Source organism: Arctopsyche grandis, chromosome 2, assembly GCF_051622035.1.
Source record: "Arctopsyche grandis isolate Sample6627 chromosome 2, ASM5162203v2, whole genome shotgun sequence".
Classification (NCBI taxonomy): Eukaryota; Metazoa; Arthropoda; class Insecta; order Trichoptera; family Hydropsychidae; genus Arctopsyche; species Arctopsyche grandis.
The window spans coordinates 32,924,912-32,950,536 of record NC_135356.1 but is presented as its reverse complement, the minus strand read 5'-3'; the positions used below and the strand labels follow the sequence as shown (position 1 = coordinate 32,950,536).

General features: G+C 37.4%; 2 long non-coding RNA genes across 2 annotated transcripts in view; both read left to right on the top strand.

Moving 5' to 3' along the window:
* LOC143921219 (uncharacterized) overlaps positions 1 to 25,625 on the top strand; it is a 542,666-nt gene that overhangs the window by 171,298 nt on the left and 345,743 nt on the right. The window lies entirely within an intron of this gene.
* LOC143922374 (uncharacterized) lies at positions 8,599 to 14,556 on the top strand. Its single transcript, XR_013261576.1, has 16 exons — positions 8,599 to 8,688; positions 8,921 to 9,043; positions 9,136 to 9,257; positions 9,350 to 9,472; positions 9,558 to 9,610; positions 9,705 to 9,827; positions 9,920 to 10,041; positions 10,134 to 10,256; positions 10,342 to 10,394; positions 10,489 to 10,611; positions 10,704 to 10,825; positions 10,918 to 11,040; positions 11,126 to 11,178; positions 11,273 to 11,395; positions 11,488 to 11,610; positions 11,703 to 14,556. It is a non-coding gene; the product is annotated as an uncharacterized LOC143922374 (long non-coding RNA).

The window sequence follows — 25,625 nt, the reverse complement described above, 5'->3', positions numbered from 1 at the left end:
GAAGAGATTCTTGATGTACATCAGTAGCCGTTTTGGACTATCCTATACTTCCTATGAAGATGCTTGTAGGTGTCAGCATCTACTTCCACTTGTCAAAAGAAGGGAGATAGCTGACATCTCAACAATTTTGAACATCCTTAACGGCTCAATCGACTGTCCTCAATTATTGAGCAGACTATCATTGCGTGTGCCAAATAGAATGACTAGATGTAATGAGCTCCTTTACATACCTAATACTTTTTCTAATTATGGAAGAAGCTCATTCATCTGGCGTGTAAGCTCCACCGTCAACACACTAACTTCTGCAATTTCTATGTTTGACTTATTTAATATTAATGCTATACAAGATAGAGTGATTATTGCAAACTTGTTTTTCGATGATTAATTTTATTGAAAATTTACGATTGTGATTATGAATTTTTATTTTGATGTATTTATTTTGTCTTTTTGTTTTTTGTTATAAATTATATTATTTTTATTATTTCATAATTTTTATCATATTATTATTCTTATTATTTTGATATTTTTATTATACTGTTATATATATTTTTTTCTTTTTTATTTTTCTCTAACTATCTTACTCTATTATCATTTTTGTTTCTTATTTTAAATGTTTAAGCTTTTCTTTTTTTACCTATATGTGAAAATTATTAATGGTTTACTTAACATAATTATGTTTTTTTACTATCAATCTATGTAACTTAATAAACTGTAAGTTTTCCAAATAAATAAATAAATAAATGTAAGGTTTGTAAGGTGGTAGAATCCGTGACATTAAATTTGATAAAATAATAACAAATGCATATTCACATAAATTTAAATAAAATAAAACTGTTCAAATAAACTTAATAAAATGTTTACTATTAGATAAGCCATGTTTAAAGCATTTATTACGTCCGTGAAATGTTTGGTTAATCTTATGTGATGTCTATGGGAAACTTTACATTGTCATTTATCGCAGAATCAAACATTCATCAGGACTTTTACATACATATGTATATGTAAGTTAAGGTAACTATTAAGCATGGTTAATCTAAAAATAATGTACATATTGTGATAAATATGAAAATAAGAATCTCAGCATTACATTAAATGATAAGTATGTACCATAAGAAAGTTTGTACGAAAATCTTGTACATATATTGTGTTCTTCGTCTGTTCAAAGGGTTTCTAAACAAAATACCTACAAATTAATCAAATTGATGTGTTTGTTAATTTTTATCGTGTGAAAATAATTTATACCCGCAATAAAGCACATTGGTAATAATTAGTCACCGGACCCAGAAGGTGCCGCGTATTGTTCAAAGGTTGTAAATGCATTGTTAAAGGTTTGCCGAACCTTTTTTTACAAAGGATTTACAAAATGGAACAATGGATAGCACTGTGACTATCCTACCTCTAGTAATAATACGATAATACGAATTCCATATCCAGTTCCTAAATATGTAGCAACTGGATATGGAAACATCGGTAGTAGATATCGTGCGTGTGGATGGTTCCATGAAAGCGTTCCCTCTAAGGTGTGCGCGCGTGTGAGACACCTTAGAGCTTGGACGGAACGTTGGCGTCAAGATGTTGCATAAGTCCCCCCCCCCTCCCCCCTTCTTCGCCGAGCTCGGCCGAGAGCCGAACGCCGTTAGCCGAGTGCGCCCGACTTCAGCCGAGGCCGCGCTCGGCTAACACTTTTACCAACACATGTACACATTGTAAGCGTGGCCGCTCGCCGTAGCAGTGGACAAAAAAATTCACCCAATCTATGTAGTCTAAATATTTATCAAATATGTATATCCATATGGTGTTTGGAAAGTTGTGCATATTTAAATTCAATTCGACTATAACTAACAAAAATATATTCGACATAATTTTCATTTACGATATTTTCATTTAATCAGTGTGATATTTTGAAACTTATAATGTACTATATACTAACTATGTATGTAGTAGCACTCGAAAAAGAGTGAACTCGGGCCCTGAAACTTTTTTCCGCCTCCCCCCCTCTCGTCAGCCCTTAGTAGATATGGGCAAAAATGGCAATTTTGAACGAACCGAACGAATTTTTATTCCCGGAAACAGTGGCGGACTGGGACTGAAACCAGTGCTTGCCAGGAGTCAGAGGGGGCTCCCACCCAGGGCTAAAAAAAAATGTCTTCCCCCCCATATAACAAAATTTTCTTCTTTCCATCACGCTAAAAATCAAGGGTAAAAAATAAATAGAATTTTCAAAAATGCACGAATCAAAATTTAAAAGTGCAATTATAATCAAATGTTATTTTGGAAGTATGAAATAAATTTAAATCGCTGGTTGATGATGAATCGTCCTATAAAAAAAACTTTTTAAGTGAATCTGCGTGACATCATTTGTTTCAAATAACACGCGTGTTTATGGTTGCAATCAATCGGTGGGTCTCATAATCATATAAAAAAAATAATTTAATTTTTAAATTAATATTTTTCAAGCACGGATTATCCGCACCCGGATGATTGAGAGTATACTGTATATGTAAATTTATTGAATTGTAACGATGAAAAAAATGGTCACACATACATTGTATGCTAATGGAGAGGGCGGCAAACAGTTTCGCGACGAATCGCAAAGCAACGCAATGCAAGGGGACGTCGAGCCGCCATTTTGGTGCTGATGGAACGACTATTAACTCGGATCGTGATTCTAGTATTGATCATCATGATTAGAGGTAGGACCGGAAGCGTGCCGTTCATTTTTTTGGACTCTTAATTTCTAAATAGACCCAAAATGCCCTGATTCCTGGAAAAAGCACGCTTCCGGTCCGCCCTTTAATCGTGATACTGACACTATCACTGATACACGGATCGCGTGATAATATTGATAGCGAGACGGCCCAACGTGAACATTCGTCCAAAGAGGCTGCGAAACACGCAAATGACACGGAAAGGCCGCACCGCACGGCTCAATCGAAAAAGACGAGACGCGATTCCAAGGTCGGTTCATACATATGTTCATACATGTTCATACAGGCAAGCCGACGAATGCAACAGTGTTCCCGAGCTCGCAAGATTCGCATTAGGCTCGATATTTTTCTTGTGCTGCACAAACCATAGTACATATATGGTCATTACCATTACGTATATGGTCGTACTTAAAACGAAGTGACCGCGCGACAGAAAATGGCACGCGCGTCCACGGCCTTGGCCATCGTTTGCGCAAAGAACGAAAGCGCGTCGATATTGCCGAACGAAACGGCTACCGATGCGGGAAAGCCGGAAAAATGAAGAATGGCGTCGCGGAATCGGAATCGGCCTGCAATGAATGGCGCAACCAACTGATTGAAAGGGCTAATTAGCTACAATAAGAACGTACCTGTGGGCGAGTGGGGCAGCTCAGCGTCGTATATTCACCGCTACTGACCGTGCCGTGCGATTTCCAACCGAATTTGGTGTTCGGCCACCTCACAGACTACATGTCGTCTCTCTTGCACCTTACATATTACGCGATACAACCATATACATAACGAAAGCATTTAAATTGCAATTACCGCTTGAGTTAGTACGTTTAGATAAAAAAAAATTCGGGTGTGACCAACCCATGACTTTATCTATATATTTGAGGACATATAAGAAGGTTACAAAACAAAATTCGATATTGAACTGATGACTATGATAGCGATACAAATTGAGCGCAAATGTATGGAAACTTCCACAAAACTACTTCCGGTTGTCAGATTTTGTTCAAATTTTTTTTATTACTAAAAATCACTATCAGTATTATACTCATTAAATATCAAGAAAATAAAAATAATTTTACAGGTCAAAATAAAATAATGAAATATTGTTTTAAAAGAAAAAAAAATACTGATTCCGGTCTACAAATTCTGACCAAAACCCTACCAGCTCTAAGTTAGTACATAAAGGATAGAAATATAAATTTTCAGCTTAATACGTTCAGGGGTGTGGACAGACTAGTGGGCACAACATTTTTCACCTTTCTACGAGGAAAAAAATCCCACTTCCGGTTTATAAAATTTAATAATTTTTTTTTTATTTTCATCACATTGAATTTTCTTTGTGACGAACACACATGTTTAACACTTTGCACTCTTAATGGAATTTCTCTTCACCACTAGTCTACTCTGGAATGGAATTTTTTTTTTTTTTTTTTTTTTTTAATTTTAGTTGTTCATATTATTAATTTATGTCGAATATCAAATTGGTGACTTCATTTTATCCAAAAATAGGCAATTTTTTTTTTAGATAAAAACTAAATATTATGCTCAGTTATTTTGGGACTATCTGTTTGTCTCTAATTGTAACCATAATAACATGATGTTTATTTGGGATTACATTTTTCGAATATAGTCACTAAATTCAATTATTTCAAACCAACATAATTACCAAATCGAACTAAATTATGAGTTTTACATTTCTTGTATTATTTATGACAGTAGTTTTGTATAATAAATGAGTTTTATTACTAGAAACTTTTAAAATATGCCTGTAGAAATATTTTTATACCTACCCTATAGTTCGTTAGCCAGTTTGGGTCCAAGGATGCAGAGCCATTGTCTGTTTACTCATTGTATTTTAATGCGTACCCACCCTCATAAAGTGTCTATTGGTTAGTTTTTTAACTGTTAGTTAAAATCACATTTTCTATTCGTTACTTACTTGTAGAAGACATCGAAAAAAAAAGTGGAGTCGAAAAAAATAGTGGAAGAAAATTCGAACGAAAAAAAAATCGAAGTCTGATTCGGTTAGTGGTTTGGGAGATAATTGAATTCAAAAACTTAAAAAAAAGAGGACACCTATAAGGGGAGGTACCATTCCTGGTCAACATAAAAATTTTATGATAAAATTTTACGTCGTGTCGATAATAATTTCAGTAACCGATACTAAGTTTCAGTTCGATAAGACTAACGTTGTTAAAATATCCCCAAAATACACACACACACACACACACACACACTTCTTCTAGATCATGAAAACGTGATCAGTGATCGATTCTCAGTTCGAATCAATCAAAATCTCGAATTCAAATTTTCGAGTGATCACAAAACTGCGTCTATTGTTACTACGTACATAAATAAAGTAAAAATATATTGAGATAGAAAACCAATCCTTATAAACGTAGTGAAATAAAAAAAAATTGCCAAATAAATGAAAAATAGGACGGAAAAAAAATCCGTAAAAAAATATATTTACGACTTTTAAAATTCGCTAGACAATTAATTTGAAGTATTTTAAAGCAATGAAATATAACAATTAATAGGAAAAATATCTGACTATTGATTGAATATTTGAGTTTTATGACCGCAAAAGCCAAAAAACTGTAAAAATCGCGGATTTTTTTAAACGCTCATATCTCGTAAACGGTGGGTGACCACCAACAAAAATCTCAATGGGGTGGGTGTATGTCCCTTTCGCTTCTTCAGTTGTATGATGTGTCTTCGTACGGAGTTTTGCGCTGTACATAATCAGTAAATTCAAATAGACCGTAGTGCTTATTTTGAATGAAACATAACACCGATTATTTTATTTGATTGCGATGTGTTGATTGTGCACAGCAAATATCTACATACATATATAATATGATACGTACAGGACAGGTATTTTTGCGTGTTCGTACACGTAAAAGGCCATTTGAGACATATGTACATGCATATGTACGTAGGTATGTACCAACGGCTAGGCATGTTTCGTGTACGGGCATGTCGATTAGTGGGGTTGGCGTGTGCGTCGAAATTAGCTGCGTCGTTCGCATATTCGACCAATCGCTATCGCCGAGGGGGAACCCCCACTCCCAGCCATTACATCGGAAACGCTGCTCGCAGTCGGCAGAAGTGGTGCGCCCATCGCGGTGAGTGCACGTCGCTGGGCTCTCAGCTCTGAGTTCGTGCCAATGCGGACCGCAATGTTCGCCGCCATTTTCCGGCAGAAGTGCAGCGGCCATCGCGGCGGGTGCGCGTCGCTGAGCTCTGAGCTGCCGCTACCCGCCCCCCCCCCACCACCACCCCCAACCCCCCGCAGGTACGCTATTATTGTAGCTTTATTGTTGCCCTTTCGATCGTTGGTCGCGTTTGCCGTGGGGTGGGGTTGATTGCTTTCGTCGATCGATTGCACAAGTGCTCGTCGATTGATTGCACATTTGCCACCAAACAATCAGAGCCACCGCGACCTTGGAATCGCGTCTCGTCATCCCCCTCGACTGTGGCGTCGTTTGCGCGCTTCGACGAATGCCTCGAAATATACTATATATAAAAACGGACTGTCGCTAAATATATATATATTTGTATATTGGACGATCAACCGTCAACCAGTATGGGGAACAAAAATTTTTTTTTTCATTTTTTTCAGTTTTTTCAGCTTTTTTCATATTTCTCATTTTTTCAGCTTTTTTCATATTTTTCAGTTTTTTTCATATTTCTCATTTTTTTCATATTTTTCATTTTTTTCAGTTTTTTCCCGCTTTTTTCATATTTTTCATTTTTTTCAGTTTTTTTCATATTTATCATATTTTTGTGCTACGGGCGCCAGAGGCGTCCGTAGCACTGGGGGCGAAGGCCCCGGGGGCGCCGGGGGCAAAGGCCCCGGGGTGCCGAAAGCAACGGGGGCGCTGGGGGCAAAGGCGTCGAGACGTCGGCGATGCGCAAAACATAATTCGTAATTCGTATTCACTTCGTAATTTGTCAATCGTAACTTCTAATTCGTGCATCAATTTCTTTCCGAAACCAGTCGATTCAATATCTTTAACTTTATTTTTATTCGAGTTTCAATTCCTTTTTGAAACCACCCGTTGAAATCAACGGGCCCAACACTAGTATAAAAATAATTACTGTATTGAAATTGTCGGTCATATCTACATGATAATTACATAAATGCGAATAAATTTATTCGAAATTTATTCGTCAAAAAATCAATTTTATTTTAAATTTTGCCATAGTTTATAGCATAGGATATATTTTTAGATTTTTTTCTCTTCAAAAAGTTGTATAAAAAAGCTGGTTACCCTAGTCAAAAATTATAGTTTTTTGCTGACACCCAACAGAGTCCCGAAAGAACGCGGTCATTTCCTGAAAATGAAGCTGTACTTCCAGCCGATCCAGAACTGCTGATACAAGTTGCTGAGGTTGTGTCCAAATATCATCAGGTATTTTCGAAAATCCAGAGATTGATAAACTTTCCAATGTGTTTTAGTGTGGCTTTTTATTTGTACTCATTTAATTGACTTCTAGCCGATCCTGAACTGCTGATAAAATTTCCCGAAGTTGTATCCAAATATCACCAGGTATCTTCGAAAGTCCAAATATTGTTAAACTTAATTGTGTGCTTTAGTTTGACTTTGGCTTTGTACTCATTTGAAACGTACGTTTCTATTTCAGATAGTTGCTGATAACAAACGGAGTCTCGAAAGAACGCGGTCATTTCCTGAAAATGAAGCTGTACTTCCAGCCGATCCAGAACTGCTGATACAATTTGCTGAAGTTGTGTCCAAATATCATCAGGTATTTTCGAAAATCCAGAGATTGATTAACTTTCCTATGTGTTTTAGTTTGACTTTTTATTTGTACTCATTTGAGTGACGTTTCTATTTCAGATCGTTGCTGATAACAAACGGAGACTGGAAAAAATGCAGTCTTTTCCTGAAATGAAGCTGTACTTCTAGCCGATCCTGAACTGCTGATAAAATTTCCCGAAGTTGTATCCAAATATCACCAGGTATCTTCGAAAGTCCAAATATTGTTAAACTTAATTGTGTGTTTTAGTTTGACTTTGGCTTTGTACTCATTTGATTGACGTTTCTATTTCAGATCGTTGCTGATAACAAACGGAGACTAGAAAAAATGCAGGCTTTTCCTGAAAATGAAACTGTACTTTTAGCCGATCCTGAATTGCTGATAAAATTTCCTGAAATTGTATCTAAATATCATCAGGTATTTTCGAAAATCCAGAGATTGATAAACTTTCCAATGTGTTTTAGTGTGGCTTTTTATTTGTACTCATTTAATTGACTTCTAGCCGATCCTGAACTGCTGATAAAATTTCCCGAAGTTGTATCCAAATATCACCAGGTATCTTCGAAAGTCCAAATATTGTTAAACTTAATTGTGTGCTTTAGTTTGACTTTGGCTTTGTACTCATTTGAAACGTACGTTTCTATTTCAGATAGTTGCTGATAACAAACGGAGTCTCGAAAGAACGCGGTCATTTCCTGAAAATGAAGCTGTACTTCCAGCCGATCCAGAACTGCTGATACAATTTGCTGAAGTTGTGTCCAAATATCATCAGGTATTTTCGAAAATCCAGAGATTGATTAACTTTCCTATGTGTTTTAGTTTGACTTTTTATTTGTACTCATTTGAGTGACGTTTCTATTTCAGATCGTTGCTGATAACAAACGGAGACTGGAAAAAATGCAGTCTTTTCCTGAAATGAAGCTGTACTTCTAGCCGATCCTGAACTGCTGATAAAATTTCCCGAAGTTGTATCCAAATATCACCAGGTATCTTCGAAAGTCCAAATATTGTTAAACTTAATTGTGTGTTTTAGTTTGACTTTGGCTTTGTACTCATTTGATTGACGTTTCTATTTCAGATCGTTGCTGATAACAAACGGAGACTAGAAAAAATGCAGGCTTTTCCTGAAAATGAAACTGTACTTTTAGCCGATCCTGAATTGCTGATAAAATTTCCTGAAATTGTATCTAAATATCATCAGGTATTTTCGAAAATCCAGAGATTGATAAACTTTCCAATGTGTTTTAGTGTGGCTTTTTATTTGTACTCATTTAATTGACTTCTAGCCGATCCTGAACTGCTGATAAAATTTCCCGAAGTTGTATCCAAATATCACCAGGTATCTTCGAAAGTCCAAATATTGTTAAACTTAATTGTGTGCTTTAGTTTGACTTTGGCTTTGTACTCATTTGAAACGTACGTTTCTATTTCAGATAGTTGCTGATAACAAACGGAGTCTCGAAAGAACGCGGTCATTTCCTGAAAATGAAGCTGTACTTCCAGCCGATCCAGAACTGCTGATACAATTTGCTGAAGTTGTGTCCAAATATCATCAGGTATTTTCGAAAATCCAGAGATTGATTAACTTTCCTATGTGTTTTAGTTTGACTTTTTATTTGTACTCATTTGAGTGACGTTTCTATTTCAGATCGTTGCTGATAACAAACGGAGACTGGAAAAAATGCAGTCTTTTCCTGAAATGAAGCTGTACTTCTAGCCGATCCTGAACTGCTGATAAAATTTCCCGAAGTTGTATCCAAATATCACCAGGTATCTTCGAAAGTCCAAATATTGTTAAACTTAATTGTGTGTTTTAGTTTGACTTTGGCTTTGTACTCATTTGATTGACGTTTCTATTTCAGATCGTTGCTGATAACAAACGGAGACTAGAAAAAATGCAGGCTTTTCCTGAAAATGAAACTGTACTTTTAGCCGATCCTGAATTGCTGATAAAATTTCCTGAAATTGTATCTAAATATCATCAGGTATTTTCGAAAATCCAGAGATTGATAAACTTTCCAATGTGTTTTAGTGTGGCTTTTTATTTGTACTCATTTAATTGACTTCTAGCCGATCCTGAACTGCTGATAAAATTTCCCGAAGTTGTATCCAAATATCACCAGGTATCTTCGAAAGTCCAAATATTGTTAAACTTAATTGTGTGCTTTAGTTTGACTTTGGCTTTGTACTCATTTGAAACGTACGTTTCTATTTCAGATAGTTGCTGATAACAAACGGAGTCTCGAAAGAACGCGGTCATTTCCTGAAAATGAAGCTGTACTTCCAGCCGATCCAGAACTGCTGATACAATTTGCTGAAGTTGTGTCCAAATATCATCAGGTATTTTCGAAAATCCAGAGATTGATTAACTTTCCTATGTGTTTTAGTTTGACTTTTTATTTGTACTCATTTGAGTGACGTTTCTATTTCAGATCGTTGCTGATAACAAACGGAGACTGGAAAAAATGCAGTCTTTTCCTGAAATGAAGCTGTACTTCTAGCCGATCCTGAACTGCTGATAAAATTTCCCGAAGTTGTATCCAAATATCACCAGGTATCTTCGAAAGTCCAAATATTGTTAAACTTAATTGTGTGTTTTAGTTTGACTTTGGCTTTGTACTCATTTGATTGACGTTTCTATTTCAGATCGTTGCTGATAACAAACGGAGACTAGAAAAAATGCAGGCTTTTCCTGAAAATGAAACTGTACTTTTAGCCGATCCTGAATTGCTGATAAAATTTCCTGAAATTGTATCTAAATATCATCAGGTATTTTCGAAAATCCAGAGATTGATAAACTTTCCAATGTGTTTTAGTGTGGCTTTTTATTTGTACTCATTTAATTGACTTCTAGCCGATCCTGAACTGCTGATAAAATTTCCCGAAGTTGTATCCAAATATCACCAGGTATCTTCGAAAGTCCAAATATTGTTAAACTTAATTGTGTGCTTTAGTTTGACTTTGGCTTTGTACTCATTTGAAACGTACGTTTCTATTTCAGATAGTTGCTGATAACAAACGGAGTCTCGAAAGAACGCGGTCATTTCCTGAAAATGAAGCTGTACTTCCAGCCGATCCAGAACTGCTGATACAATTTGCTGAAGTTGTGTCCAAATATCATCAGGTATTTTCGAAAATCCAGAGATTGATTAACTTTCCTATGTGTTTTAGTTTGACTTTTTATTTGTACTCATTTGAGTGACGTTTCTATTTCAGATCGTTGCTGATAACAAACGGAGACTGGAAAAAATGCAGTCTTTTCCTGAAATGAAGCTGTACTTCTAGCCGATCCTGAACTGCTGATAAAATTTCCCGAAGTTGTATCCAAATATCACCAGGTATCTTCGAAAGTCCAAATATTGTTAAACTTAATTGTGTGTTTTAGTTTGACTTTGGCTTTGTACTCATTTGATTGACGTTTCTATTTCAGATCGTTGCTGATAACAAACGGAGACTAGAAAAAATGCAGGCTTTTCCTGAAAATGAAACTGTACTTTTAGCCGATCCTGAATTGCTGATAAAATTTCCTGAAATTGTATCTAAATATCATCAGGTATTTTCGAAAATCCAGAGATTGATAAACTTTCCAATGTGTTTTAGTGTGGCTTTTTATTTGTACTCATTTAATTGACTTCTAGCCGATCCTGAACTGCTGATAAAATTTCCCGAAGTTGTATCCAAATATCACCAGGTATCTTCGAAAGTCCAAATATTGTTAAACTTAATTGTGTGCTTTAGTTTGACTTTGGCTTTGTACTCATTTGAAACGTACGTTTCTATTTCAGATAGTTGCTGATAACAAACGGAGTCTCGAAAGAACGCGGTCATTTCCTGAAAATGAAGCTGTACTTCCAGCCGATCCAGAACTGCTGATACAATTTGCTGAAGTTGTGTCCAAATATCATCAGGTATTTTCGAAAATCCAGAGATTGATTAACTTTCCTATGTGTTTTAGTTTGACTTTTTATTTGTACTCATTCGAGTGACTTTTCTATTTCAGATCGTTGCTGATAACAAACGGAGACTGGAAAAAATGCAGTCTTTGCCTGAAAATGAAGCTGTACTGCTAGCCGATCCTGAACTGCTGATAAAATTTCCCGAAGTTGTATCCAAATATCACCAGGTATTTTCGAAAGTCCAAATATTGTTAAACTTAATTGTGTGTTTTAGTTTGACTTTGGCTTTGTACTCATTTGATTGACGTTTCTATTTCAGATCGTTTCTGATACCAGAAGGAGACCGGAAAAAAGGCGGTCTTTTCCTGAAAATTAACCTGTACTGCCAGCCGATCCAGAACTGCTGATGCATTCTCGCTCGTGATGAGGTTTGTACCATCGCTGTATGTACGTCAAAAACGACACACGTCCATCATTGTCATCGTTTCATCGTATTCTCCAGTGAATTCGCTGCATTTTTCTTTTATAATTTAGAATTTGGTATCTGCGAGGTGCCGCACCTATGTACTCACAAGCGTGATTGATGTATTTTTATTAAATTCACTGTAGTCATATGTATCTCATTTTAAACATTTGGCATCTGCGAGGCGCCGCACCCATTCACGTGTGGTCTATTTTATTTCCAAAGTTTTTGTGCAATTAATTTGTACAATGAAATGTACAGTTACCTGCATATTAGTAAATCGATTCGTATGTCGTGAGACGCCAATACGACCAATTATATTACTATTACTATATATAAATCTACTGTGAGAATCCACATAGTGGGAACAGCTCATTATAAAAGTAATATTGAAACGTGTCATTGGGTCTTTGGTACTTTTAATGTACTACATATCTTAATATGGTTGTCACCTTTCATTCGCGCTTGTAACCAGATACTTTTTCACCTAGATTGCTCGTCAAATATTGCATCATTTCGAAACTGCCATTGTCAGCGATTTTGGAAAATGTTACTTTGCAAGACAAAAAATTTCTGCAAATTGTGGCATTCGAAATACTTTTTCTATCCTCTCGACAGTATCTTATCGCGCATTGTCTTTTTTAAGGAATTTTTGACTCCAGTCTAGAGTTTGAGTACCAGTCTAGAGACCATCCATACTACGTGGTTGTGGGTATATCCATTACAAAGAGGAGTGTCTAAACACACATCAGCTAATTGTCCTCGTCACACATGTTATTTTTTCGCTACTACATTGGAAAATATGATTCGTCCTCCTGGACGTCCTAATTGTTGGGCTACCAATTTTAATATTTGCTTCACCGGCAGCAGGAAATTTTAAAAGCCACAGACACACAACTACGGAATATTTTTCAAAATGTTCTCCCACATACTCGGCGTTATTGGCTCTATCTTATAAAGCTGATTAAACTTACAAGAAACTATGGCATCATTTGGCAATGAGTATTGTTGTCGAGTAGCTATTACGATACTTTGAGGAGCCTCTTCACCGGTTGCTATTTACATAGGTCTGAAGCTTTTCCAACCCATGCCTCACATGTAGAGGTAGGATAGTCACAGTGCTATCCATTGTTCGGCAAACCTTTAACAATGCATTTACAACCTTTGAACAATACACGGCCCCCTCAGGCTCCGGTGACTACTCATATGGTTCTCTGACAGTTCTTTAGAAAGAAGTATCGTCCTGGCTATAGACATAGAATAACTATATGTTATTCTATATGTATGGTCCTGGCACTTTCTACGATGGTTCGGTAGTCCTGGCACTTGTAGGAAAGCTCTCCTTTCTAAATGTTTTGCCCTATGGGTATTAAAAGTACGTCGCTATTTTTGCTAGCCTCTGGTTTGTAGGGAGTAGCATTTAAATCCCAAAGTGATGGAGTTGCGGTGGCCACCTTTATTACTTTAATTACTTTTTATTTGTTCTCTATCGACACCAGTCTTCCATCTTTTTTGTGATAATAATGTATCATTAATAGTCTAGGTAAATTTTTTTGCCGCCACATTTTCATGTCTAATCGAATCGACGGCACGATGGACGACCTTCAAATCACTAACGTATCTTTTTCCAATAAATTTAGAACGAGAACGCGTTGAATCATTCATCGATGGATGTCAATCGTGTCCATGTACCTAATTAGTACATAATTTTATTTTTTTTTATCTTAAAAAAATTTCTCACGTCTAAAAGCTGTTATATGTTACATAGATTGCAGTTTACCGAACATGGGGACGGTATATAATCGGCTTCAACTAATCTTCTCGCAATACTCGGTTCAAATACAATTGACGGCTCGATGTAACAATCGTCATAAACGTCGCATCATCTATGCAAATTCTATTACTGCACACAGATAGACGATCTACATCATCGTTAATATTTTGGTCGGAAAGTCTGATGTTGCGTGTTTCAACACGAAAGTCTTTTTGACGTATCATTCTTAAACCGCCATTTTAAAATTCGCTGAAATTTTCATGTTGCATACCGCTAGGTATGGAAAACTTCTTTAAATTGCACACAAGAGTTTTAGTATATTATATTTTTTGCATACGCGATATTATAATAGTTGGACAAAGGACGCCTGCAAAATCAGTTTGTTGGTGATTTTGTGTAATTAGTTCTTTTTTACAACTTATCCGACTGCAAATAGCGGTGGCTTGTGCCAATTATTGAATGTTCAGCTTTGAATCTGTGCAAAAAAGTTTGCTCACTTTTGGAATGTAAATCATTACGATTGATCGCATGTTTGACTAGACAAAAAATCACACTGTCTTCTGATTCCAATTTGTCAGAATAAGAATTGAATTTCAATATCTAGATATTCTGATTAAAAACATTCAAATCAGAATATCATTCACATGAGGAATAAATTGTCCTGTAGATATCAGGCGCTATCATTCTGTAGATAATCTATTGGCCATTTCCACTTTGAATTTGTTGTTGAATAAGCAATCCTTTTCACCGGGACTGTAGTTTTCTTCGTCCCCAACTTCGGAATTGTCACTTATGGGGAATTCGCTTATGTGTTGCTCATGGTGAGGCTCAAAGTCGGCAACCAGGCTTGTGCTGGTCGAATGCGTACCTTTCGACGGATATCCTTTTACTGGATTTTTACTCGACGATTGATACTTTGTCGTTAAATATATCCTCAAAAAAAAAAAAAAATCTCATTTGATATGAGCAATATAAGAAAAGCAAATATTTATTTTGGTTAAATCATTTGCTATAGTATTTGTTTTTATTATTTGTATATATGACTAAAAAAATTCACCATAGCCCATACAATAATATGTTGTTTACATATGTATGTAAAAAAATCTATTGTTTTAAAATCATTTTGAGGGCTTTAATTTATAATCATTAGAGGGCGTTATTGAGACGTGTCCTTTGATTTGCCCCTCTTCGTTCCTCTTCTGCCAAATGAGATATGTTAGCTCGTCCGAGATATGTTATATATGTATGTAGATACCGCATATCTATTTTGAATCTCCCCAGCACATTACACAAGCAGTGTGACTAGTGACTACACATACCTTTTTGAGGCTACGAAACACGCTTGGCATCACACTAATCCTTATTATTTCCAGTCTTTAATGGCTCAGACTATGAATACTGAACCGTCTTGAGTGGCTGCGGCGAACGATTGATTGTTTTCGCAAGGAGCCATGCCGATGACGGGTCCTGCGCCACGATTAAACATCGATTTCGATCTAAACACATATATTTCTTGATAATTTTATGTTTATTATAATGTATATCTCAGTGGCAATATTATAATAAAAAACAGCTTACCTATTAACTAAGCTTATTCCTTCAAATTTTGCCAAATCCCAAAGGCGAACTGTGTCATCGTTCGAACTGCGAACTGTGCCATGTACTCATGTATCTAGGTACATACATATGTATGTATATGTAGGCTCAATTTCCAACTTGGACCAACAGGAGTTCTAGCAGAGCCAAACCAGGCTTGCTGATCACCATGAACTTTAATTGCCAAACCGAAATCCGCTAATTTTACAGCAGCTAACTTGCTTTGCTCGCTAGCAAAAAATTCTCAGGTTTCAGATGTACGAACCGTCGGAATTGTTTTCTTTTTTTAAGTGAATGCAAATGGAATATTCGCTTTCAAACTTGATGTACATTTGGTTGTGCTTTCAAAATGTTCCCACATGAGCTTCTCGTTTGGTATTTGCATTGGATTTTACAGATAACATTGCCGACGGTTTGTCTTTTGTAGCGAATACCGTAGGCGGATTAGGTTTGGAGTTCATAGAACTTACACTTATGTGTGTAAAAACTAGCAAATATTTTACAAATATATACGAAGAGTACACATGTATGTAGGTAAATATGTATGTATATGTAGGCTCAATTACCAACTTGGACTATCTTTATCTCCAGCATCGGTAATACCGGCTCTGGCTTTTATTTGATTGTATAAACGATGTTGCTCCTCATCCCAAAACGGAGGATAGCCGACAATTATAAAATATACAAAATTACTCCGCAAGCCCAAATATCTTCTGGCTTTCCGAACAGTTCATTCTTAAGAACCTCTCGCGATAAATAGTCAGGAGTTCTAGCAGAGCCAAACAAGGCTTGCTGATCACCCTGAACTTCAATTGCCAAACCGAAATCCGCTAATTTTACAGCAGCTCCCTTGATTTGCTCGCTAGCAGTAAATTCTCAGTTTTTAAATGTTCGAACCGTCGGAATTGATTTCTTTTTAAGTGAATGCAAATGGAATATTCGCTTTCAAACTTGATGTTCATTTGGTTGGGCTTTCAAAATGTTCCCACATGAGCTTCTCGTTTGGTATTTGCATTGGAATTTCCAGATAACATTGCCGACGGTTTGTCTTTTGTAGCGAATACAGTAGGCGGATTAGGTTTGGAGTTCATCGAACTTACACTTATGTGTGTAAAAATTTACAAATATATACGAAGAGTACACATGTATGTAGGTACATATTTATGTATGTATATGTAGGCTCAATTACCAACTTGGACTATCGTCATCCCCAGCATCGGTAATACCGGCTCCGGCTTTTATCTGGTTGTATAATCGATGTTGCTCCTCATCCAAAAACGGAGGATAGCCGACAATTATAAAATATATAAAATTACTCCGCAAGCCCAAATATCTTCTGGCTTTCCGTACAGTTCATTCTTAAGAACCTCTCGCGATAGATAGTCAGGAGTTCTAGCAGAGCCAAACAAGGCTTGCTGATCACCCTGAACTTCAATTGCCAAACCGAAATCCGCTAATTTTACAGCAGCTCCCTTGATTTGCTCGCTAGCAGTAAATACTCAGTTTTTAAATGTTCGAACCGTCGGAATTGATTTCTTTTTAAGTGAATGCAAATGGAATATTCGCTTTCAAACTTGATGTTCATTTGGTTGGGCTTTCAAAATGTTCCCACATGGGCTTCTCGTTTGGTATTTGCATTGGAATTTCCAGATAACATTGCCGACGGTTTGTCTTTTGTAGCGAATACAGTAGGCGGATTAGGTTTGGAGTTCATCGAACTTACACTTATGTGTGTAAAAATTTACAAATATATACGAAGAGTACACATGTATGTAGGTACATATTTATGTATGCATATGTAGGCTGAATTACCAACTTGGACTATCGTCATCCCCAGCATCGGTAATACCGGCTCCGGCTTTTGACTGGCTGTATAATCGATGTTGCTCCTCATCCAAAAACGGAGGATAGCCGACAATTATAAAATATACAAAATTACTCCGCAAGCCCAAATATCTTCTGGCTTTCCGTACAGTTCATTCTTAAGACCCTCTCACGATAGATAGTCAGGAGATCTAGCAGAGCCAAACAAGGCTTGCTGATCACCCTGAACTTCAATTGCCAAACCGAAATCCGCTAATTTTACAGCAGCTCCCTTGATTTGCTCACTAGCAGTAAATTCTCAGTTTTTAAATGTTCGAACCGTCGGAATTGATTTCTTTTTAAGTGAATGCAAATGGAATATTCGCTTTCAAACTTGATGTTTATTTGGTTGGGCTTTCAAAATGTTCCCACATGAGCTTCTCGTTTGGTATTTGCATTGGAATTTCCAGATAACATTGCCGACGGTTTGTCTTTTGTAGCGAATACAGTAGGCGGATTAGGTTTGGAGTTCATCGAACTTACACTTATGTGTGTAAAAATTTAAAAATATATACGAAGAGTACACATGTATGTAGGTACATATTTATGTATGCATATGTAGGCTCAATTACCAACTTGGACTATCGTCATCCCCAGCATCGGTAATACCGGCTCCGGCTTTTATCTGGTTGTATAATCGATGTTGCTCCTCATCCAAAAACGGAGGATAGCCGACAATTATAAAATATATAAAATTACTCCACAAGCCCAAATATCTTCTGGCTTTCCGTACAGTTCATTCTTAAGAACCTCTCGCGATAGATAGTCAGGAGTTCTAGCAGAGCCAAACAAGGCTTGCTGATCACCCTGAACTTCAATTGCCAAACCGAAATCCGCTAATTTTACAGCAGCTCCCTTGATTTGCTCGCTAGCAGTAAATTCTCAGTTTTTAAATGTTCGAACCGTCGGAATTGATTTCTTTTTAAGTGAATGCAAATGGAATGATCGCTTTCAAACTTGATGTTTATTTGGTTGGGCTTTCAAAATGTTCCCACATGAGCTTCTCGTTTGGTATTTGCATTGGAATTTCCAGATAACATTGCCGACGGTTTGTCTTTTGTAGCGAATACAGTAGGCGGATTAGGTTTGGAGTTCATCGAACTTACACTTATGTGTGTAAAAATTTAAAAATATATACGAAGAGTACACATGTATGTAGGTACATATTTATGTATGCATATGTAGGCTCAATTACCAACTTGGACTATCGTCATCCCCAGCATCGGTAATACCGGCTCCGGCTTTTATCTGGTTGTATAATCGATGTTGCTCCTCATCCAAAAACGGAGGATAGCCGACAATTATAAAATATATAAAATTACTCCGCAAGCCCAAATATCTTCTGGCTTTCCGTACAGTTCATTCTTAAGAACCTCTCGCGATAGATAGTCAGGAGTTCTAGCAGAGCCAAACAAGGTTTGCTGATCACCCTGAACTTCAATTGCCAAACCGAAATCCGCTAATTTTACAGCAGCTCCCTTGATTTGCTCGCTAGCAGTAAATTCTCAGTTTTTAAATGTTCGAACCGTCGGAATTGATTTCTTTTTAAGTGAATGCAAATGGAATATTCGCTTTCAAACTTGATGTTCATTTGGTTGGGCTTTCAAAATGTTCCCACATGGGCTTCTCGTTTGGTATTTGCATTGGAATTTCCAGATAACATTGCCGACGGTTTGTCTTTTGTAGCGAATACAGTAGGCGGATTAGGTTTGGAGTTCATCGAACTTACACTTATGTGTGTAAAAATTTAAAAATATATACGAAGAGTACACATGTATGTAGGTACATATTTATGTATGCATATGTAGGCTCAATTACCAACTTGGACTATCGTCATCCCCAGCATCGGTAATACCGGCTCCGGCTTTTATCTGGTTGTATAATCGATGTTGCTCCTCATCCAAAAACGGAGGATAGCCGACAATTATAAAATATATAAAATTACTCCACAAGCCCAAATATCTTCTGGCTTTCCGTACAGTTCATTCTTAAGAACCTCTCGCGATAGATAGTCAGGAGTTCTAGCAGAGCCAAACAAGGCTTGCTGATCACCCTGAACTTCAATTGCCAAACCGAAATCCGCTAATTTTACAGCAGCTCCCTTGATTTGCTCGCTAGCAGTAAATTCTCAGTTTTTAAATGTTCGAACCGTCGGAATTGATTTCTTTTTAAGTGAATGCAAATGGAATGATCGCTTTCAAACTTGATGTTTATTTGGTTGGGCTTTCAAAATGTTCCCACATGAGCTTCTCGTTTGGTATTTGCATTGGAATTTCCAGATAACATTGCCGACGGTTTGTCTTTTGTAGCGAATACAGTAGGCGGATTAGGTTTGGAGTTCATCGAACTTACACTTATGTGTGTAAAAATTTAAAAATATATACGAAGAGTACACATGTATGTAGGTACATATTTATGTATGCATATGTAGGCTCAATTACCAACTTGGACTATCGTCATCCCCAGCATCGGTAATACCGGCTCCGGCTTTTATCTGGTTGTATAATCGATGTTGCTCCTCATCCAAAAACGGAGGATAGCCGACAATTATAAAATATATAAAATTACTCCGCAAGCCCAAATATCTTCTGGCTTTCCGTACAGTTCATTCTTAAGAACCTCTCGCGATAGATAGTCAGGAGTTCTAGCAAAGCCAAACAAGGTTTGCTGATCACCCTGAACTTCAATTGCCAAACCGAAATCCGCTAATTTTACAGCAGCTCCCTTGATTTGCTCGCTAGCAGTAAATTCTCAGTTTTTAAATGTTCGAACCGTCGGAATTGATTTCTTTTTAAGTGAATGCAAATGGAATATTCGCTTTCAAACTTGATGTTCATTTGGTTGGGCTTTCAAAATGTTCCCACATGGGCTTCTCGTTTGGTATTTGCATTGGAATTTCCAGATAACATTGCCGACGGTTTGTCTTTTGTAGCGAATACAGTAGGCGGATTAGGTTTGGAGTTCATCGAACTTACACTTATGTGTGTAAAAATTTAAAAATATATACGAAGAGTATACATGTATGTAGGTACATATTTATGTATGCATATGTAGGCTCAATTACCAACTTGGACTATCGTCATCCCCAGCATCGGTAATACCGGCTCCGGCTTTTATCTGGTTGTATAATCGATGTTGCTCCTCATCCAAAAACGGAGGATAGCCGACAATTATAAAATATATAAAATTACTCCACAAGCCCAAATATCTTCTGGCTTTCCGTACAGTTCATTCTTAAGAACCTCTCGCGATAGATAGTCAGGAGTTCTAGCAGAGCCAAACAAGGCTTGCTGATCACCCTGAACTTCAATTGCCAAACCGAAATCCGCTAATTTTACAGCAGCTCCCTTGATTTGCTCGCTAGCAGTAAATTCTCAGTTTTTAAATGTTCGAACCGTCGGAATTGATTTCTTTTTAAGTGAATGCAAATGGAATGATCGCTTTCAAACTTGATGTTTATTTGGTTGGGCTTTCAAAATGTTCCCACATGAGCTTCTCGTTTGGTATTTGCATTGGAATTTCCAGATAACATTGCCGACGGTTTGTCTTTTGTAGCGAATACAGTAGGCGGATTAGGTTTGGAGTTCATCGAACTTACACTAATGTGTGTTAAAATTTACAAATATATACGAAGAGTACACATGTATGTAGGTACATATTTATGTATGTATATGTAGGCTCAATTACCAACTTGGACTATCGTCATCCCCAGCATCGGTAATACCGGCTCCGGCTTTTATCTGGTTGTTTAATCGATGTTGCTCCTCATCCAAAAACGGAGGATAGCCGACAATTATAAAATATATAAAATTACTCCGCAAGCCCAAATATCTTCTGGCTTTCCGTACAGTTCATTCTTAAGAACCTCTCGCGATAGATAGTCAGGAGATCTAGCAGAGCCAAACAAGGCTTGCTGATCACCCTGAACTTCAATTGCCAAACCGAAATCCGCTAATTTTACAGCAGCTCCCTTGATTTGCTCGCTAGCAGTAAATTCTCAGTTTTTAAATGTTCGAACCGTCGGAATTGATTTCTTTTTAAGTGAATGCAAATGGAATATTCGCTTTCAAACTTGATGTTCATTTGGTTGGGCTTTCAAAATGTTCCCACATGGGCTTCTCGTTTGGTATTTGCATTGGAATTTCCAGATAACATTGCCGACGGTTTGTCTTTTGTAGCGAATACAGTAGGCGGATTAGGTTTGGAGTTCATCGAACTTACACTTATGTGTGTAAAAATTTACAAATATATACGAAGAGTGCACATGTATGTAGGTACATATTTATGTATGCCAATGTAGGCTCAATTACCAACTTGGACTATCGTCATCCCCAGCATCGGTAATACCAGCTCCGGCTTTTGACTGGTTGTATAATCGATGTTGCTCCTCATCCAAAAACGGAGGATAGCCGACAATTATAAAATATACAAAATTACTCCGCAAGCCCAAATATCTTCTGGCTTTCCGTACAGTTCGTTCTTAAGACCCTCTCACGATAGATAGTCAGGAGTTCTAGCAGAGCCAAACAAGGCTTGCTGATCACCCTGAACTTCAATTGCCAAACCGAAATCCGCTAATTTTACAGCAGCTCCCTTGATTTGCTCGCTAGCAGTAAATTCTCAGTTTTTAAATGTTCGAACCGTCGGAATTGATTTCTTTTTAAGTGAATGCAAATGGAATATTCGCTTTCAAACTTGATGTTCATTTGGTTGGGCTTTCAAAATGTTCCCACTTGAGCTTCTCTTTTGGTATTTGCATTGGAATTTCCAGATAACATTGCCGACGGTTTGTCTTTTGTAGCGAATACAGTAGGCGGATTAGGTTTGGAGTTCATCGAACTTGCACTTATGTGTGTAAAAATTTACAAATATATACGAAGAGAACACATGTATGTAGGTACATATTTATGTATGTATATGTAGGCTGAATTACCAACTTGGACTATCGTCATCCCCAGCATCGGTTATACCGGCTCCGGCTTTTGACTGGCTGTATAATCGATGTTGCTCCTCATCCAAAAACGGAGGATAGCCGACAATTATAAAATATACAAAATTACTCCGCAAGCCCAAATATCTTCTGGCTTTCCGTACAGTTCGTTCTTAAGACCCTCTCACGATAGATAGTCAGGAGTTCTAGCAGAGCCAAACAAGGCTTGCTGATCACCCTGAACTTCAATTGCCAAACCGAAATCCGCTAATTTTACAGCAGCTCCCTTGATTTGCTCGCTAGCAGTAAATTCTCAGTTTTAAAATGTTCGAACCGTCGGAATTGATTTCTTTTTAAGTGAATGCAAATGGAATATTCGCTTTCAAACTTGATGTTCATTTGGTTGGGCTTTCAAAATGTTCCCACATGGGCTTCTCGTTTGGTATTTGCATTGGAATTTCCAGATAACATTGCCGACGGTTTGTCTTTTGTAGCGAATACAGTAGGCGGATTAGGTTTGGAGTTCATCGAACTTACACTTATGTGTGTAAAAATTTAAAAATATATACGAAGAGTACACATGTATGTAGGTACATATTTATGTATGCATATGTAGGCTCAATTACCAACTTGGACTATCGTCATCCCCAGCATCGGTAATACCGGCTCCGGCTTTTATCTGGTTGTATAATCGATGTTGCTCCTCATCCAAAAACGGAGGATAGCCGACAATTATAAAATATATAAAATTACTCCGCAAGCCCAAATATCTTCTGGCTTTCCGTACAGTTCATTCTTAAGAACCTCTCGCGATAGATAGTCAGGAGTTCTAGCAGAGCCAAACAAGGTTTGCTGATCACCCTGAACTTCAATTGCCAAACCGAAATCCGCTAATTTTACAGCAGCTCCCTTGATTTGCTCGCTAGCAGTAAATTCTCAGTTTTTAAATGTTCGAACCGTCGGAATTGATTTCTTTTTAAGTGAATGCAAATGGAATATTCGCTTTCAAACTTGATGTTCATTTGGTTGGGCTTTCAAAATGTTCCCACATGGGCTTCTCGTTTGGTATTTGCATTGGAATTTCCAGATAACATTGCCGACGGTTTGTCTTTTGTAGCGAATACAGTAGGCGGATTAGGTTTGGAGTTCATCGAACTTACACTTATGTGTGTAAAAATTTACAAATATATACGAAGAGTACACATGTATGTAGGTACATATTTATGTATGCCAATGTAGGCTCAATTACCAACTTGGACTATCGTCATCCCCAGCATCGGTAATACCGGCTCCGGCTTTTATCTGGTTGTATAATTGATGTTGCTCCTCATCCAAAAACGGAGGATAGCCGACAATTATAAAATATACAAAATTACTCCGCAAGCCCAAATATCTTCTGGCTTTCCGTACAGTTCTTTCTTAAGACCCTCTCACGATAGATAGTCAGGAGTTCTAGCAGAGCCAAACAAGGCTTGCTGATCACCCTGAACTTCAATTGCCAAACCGAAATCCGCTAATTTTACAGCAGCTCCCTTGATTTGCTCGCTAGCAGTAAATTCTCAGTTTTTAAATGTTCGAACCGTCGGAATTGATTTCTTTTTAAGTGAATGCAAATGGAATATTCGCTTTCAAACTTGATGTTCATTTGGTTGGGCTTTCAAAATGTTCCCACTTGAGCCTCTCTTTTGGTATTTGCATTGGAATTTCCAGATAACATTGCCGACGGTTTGTCTTTTGTAGCGAATACAGTAGGCGGATTAGGTTTGGAGTTCATCGAACTTGCACTTATGTGTGTAAAAATTTACAAATATATACGAAGAGAACACATGTATGTAGGTACATATTTATGTATGTATATGTAGGCTCAATTACCAACTTGGACTATCGTCATCCCCAGCATCGGTAATACTGGCTCCGGCTTTTATCTGGTTGTATAATCGATGTTGCTCCTCATCCAAAAACGGAGGATAGCCGACAATTATAAAATATACAAAATTACTCCGCAAGCCCAAATATCTTCTGGCTTTCCGTACAGTTCATTCTTAAGAACCTCTCGCGATAGATAGTCAGGAGATCTAGCAGAGCCAAACAAGGCTTGCTGATCACCCTGAACTTCAATTGCCAAACCGAAATCCGCTAATTTTACAGCAGCTCCCTTGATTTGCTCGCTAGCAGTAAATTCTCAGTTTTTAAATGTTCGAACCGTCGGAATTGATTTCTTTTTAAGTGAATGCAAATGGAATATTCGCTTTCAAACTTGATGTTCATTTGGTTGGGCTTTCAAAATGTTCCCACATGGGCTTCTCGTTTGGTATTTGCATTGGAATTTCCAGATAACATTGCCGACGGTTTGTCTTTTGTAGCGAATACAGTAGGCGGATTAGGTTTGGAGTTCATCGAACTTACACTTATGTGTGTAAAAATTTAAAAATATATACGAAGAGTACACATGTATGTAGGTACATATTTATGTATGCATATGTAGGCTCAATTACCAACTTGGACTATCGTCATCCCCAGCATCGGTAATACCGGCTCCGGCTTTTATCTGGTTGTATAATCGATGTTGCTCCTCATCCAAAAACGGAGGATAGCCGACAATTATAAAATATATAAAATTACTCCACAAGCCCAAATATCTTCTGGCTTTCCGTACAGTTCATTCTTAAGAACCTCTCGCGATAGATAGTCAGGAGTTCTAGCAGAGCCAAACAAGGCTTGCTGATCACCCTGAACTTCAATTGCCAAACCGAAATCCGCTAATTTTACAGCAGCTCCCTTGATTTGCTCGCTAGCAGTAAATTCTCAGTTTTTAAATGTTCGAACCGTCGGAATTGATTTCTTTTTAAGTGAATGCAAATGGAATGATCGCTTTCAAACTTGATGTTTATTTGGTTGGGCTTTCAAAATGTTCCCACATGAGCTTCTCGTTTAGTATTTGCATTGGAATTTCCAGATAACATTGCCGACGGTTTGTCTTTTGTAGCGAATACAGTAGGCGGATTAGGTTTGGAGTTCATCGAACTTACACTAATGTGTGGTAAAATTTACAAATATATACGAAGAGTACACATGTATGTAGGTACATATTTATGTATGTATATGTAGGCTCAATTACCAACTTGGACTATCGTCATCCCCAGCATCGGTAATACCGGCTCCGGCTTTTATCTGGTTGTATAATCGATGTTGCTCCTCATCCAAAAACGGAGGATAGCCGACAATTATAAAATATATAAAATTACTCCGCAAGCCCAAATATCTTCTGGCTTTCCGTACAGTTCATTCTTAAGAACCTCTCGCGATAGATAGTCAGGAGATCTAGCAGAGCCAAACAAGGCTTGCTGATCACCCTGAACTTCAATTGCCAAACCGAAATCCGCTAATTTTACAGCAGCTCCCTTGATTTGCTCGCTAGCAGTAAATTCTCAGTTTTTAAATGTTCGAACCGTCGGAATTGATTTCTTTTTAAGTGAATGCAAATGGAATATTCGCTTTCAAACTTGATGTTCATTTGGTTGGGCTTTCAAAATGTTCCCACATGGGCTTCTCGTTTGGTATTTGCATTGGAATTTCCAGATAACATTGCCGACGGTTTGTCTTTTGTAGCGAATAC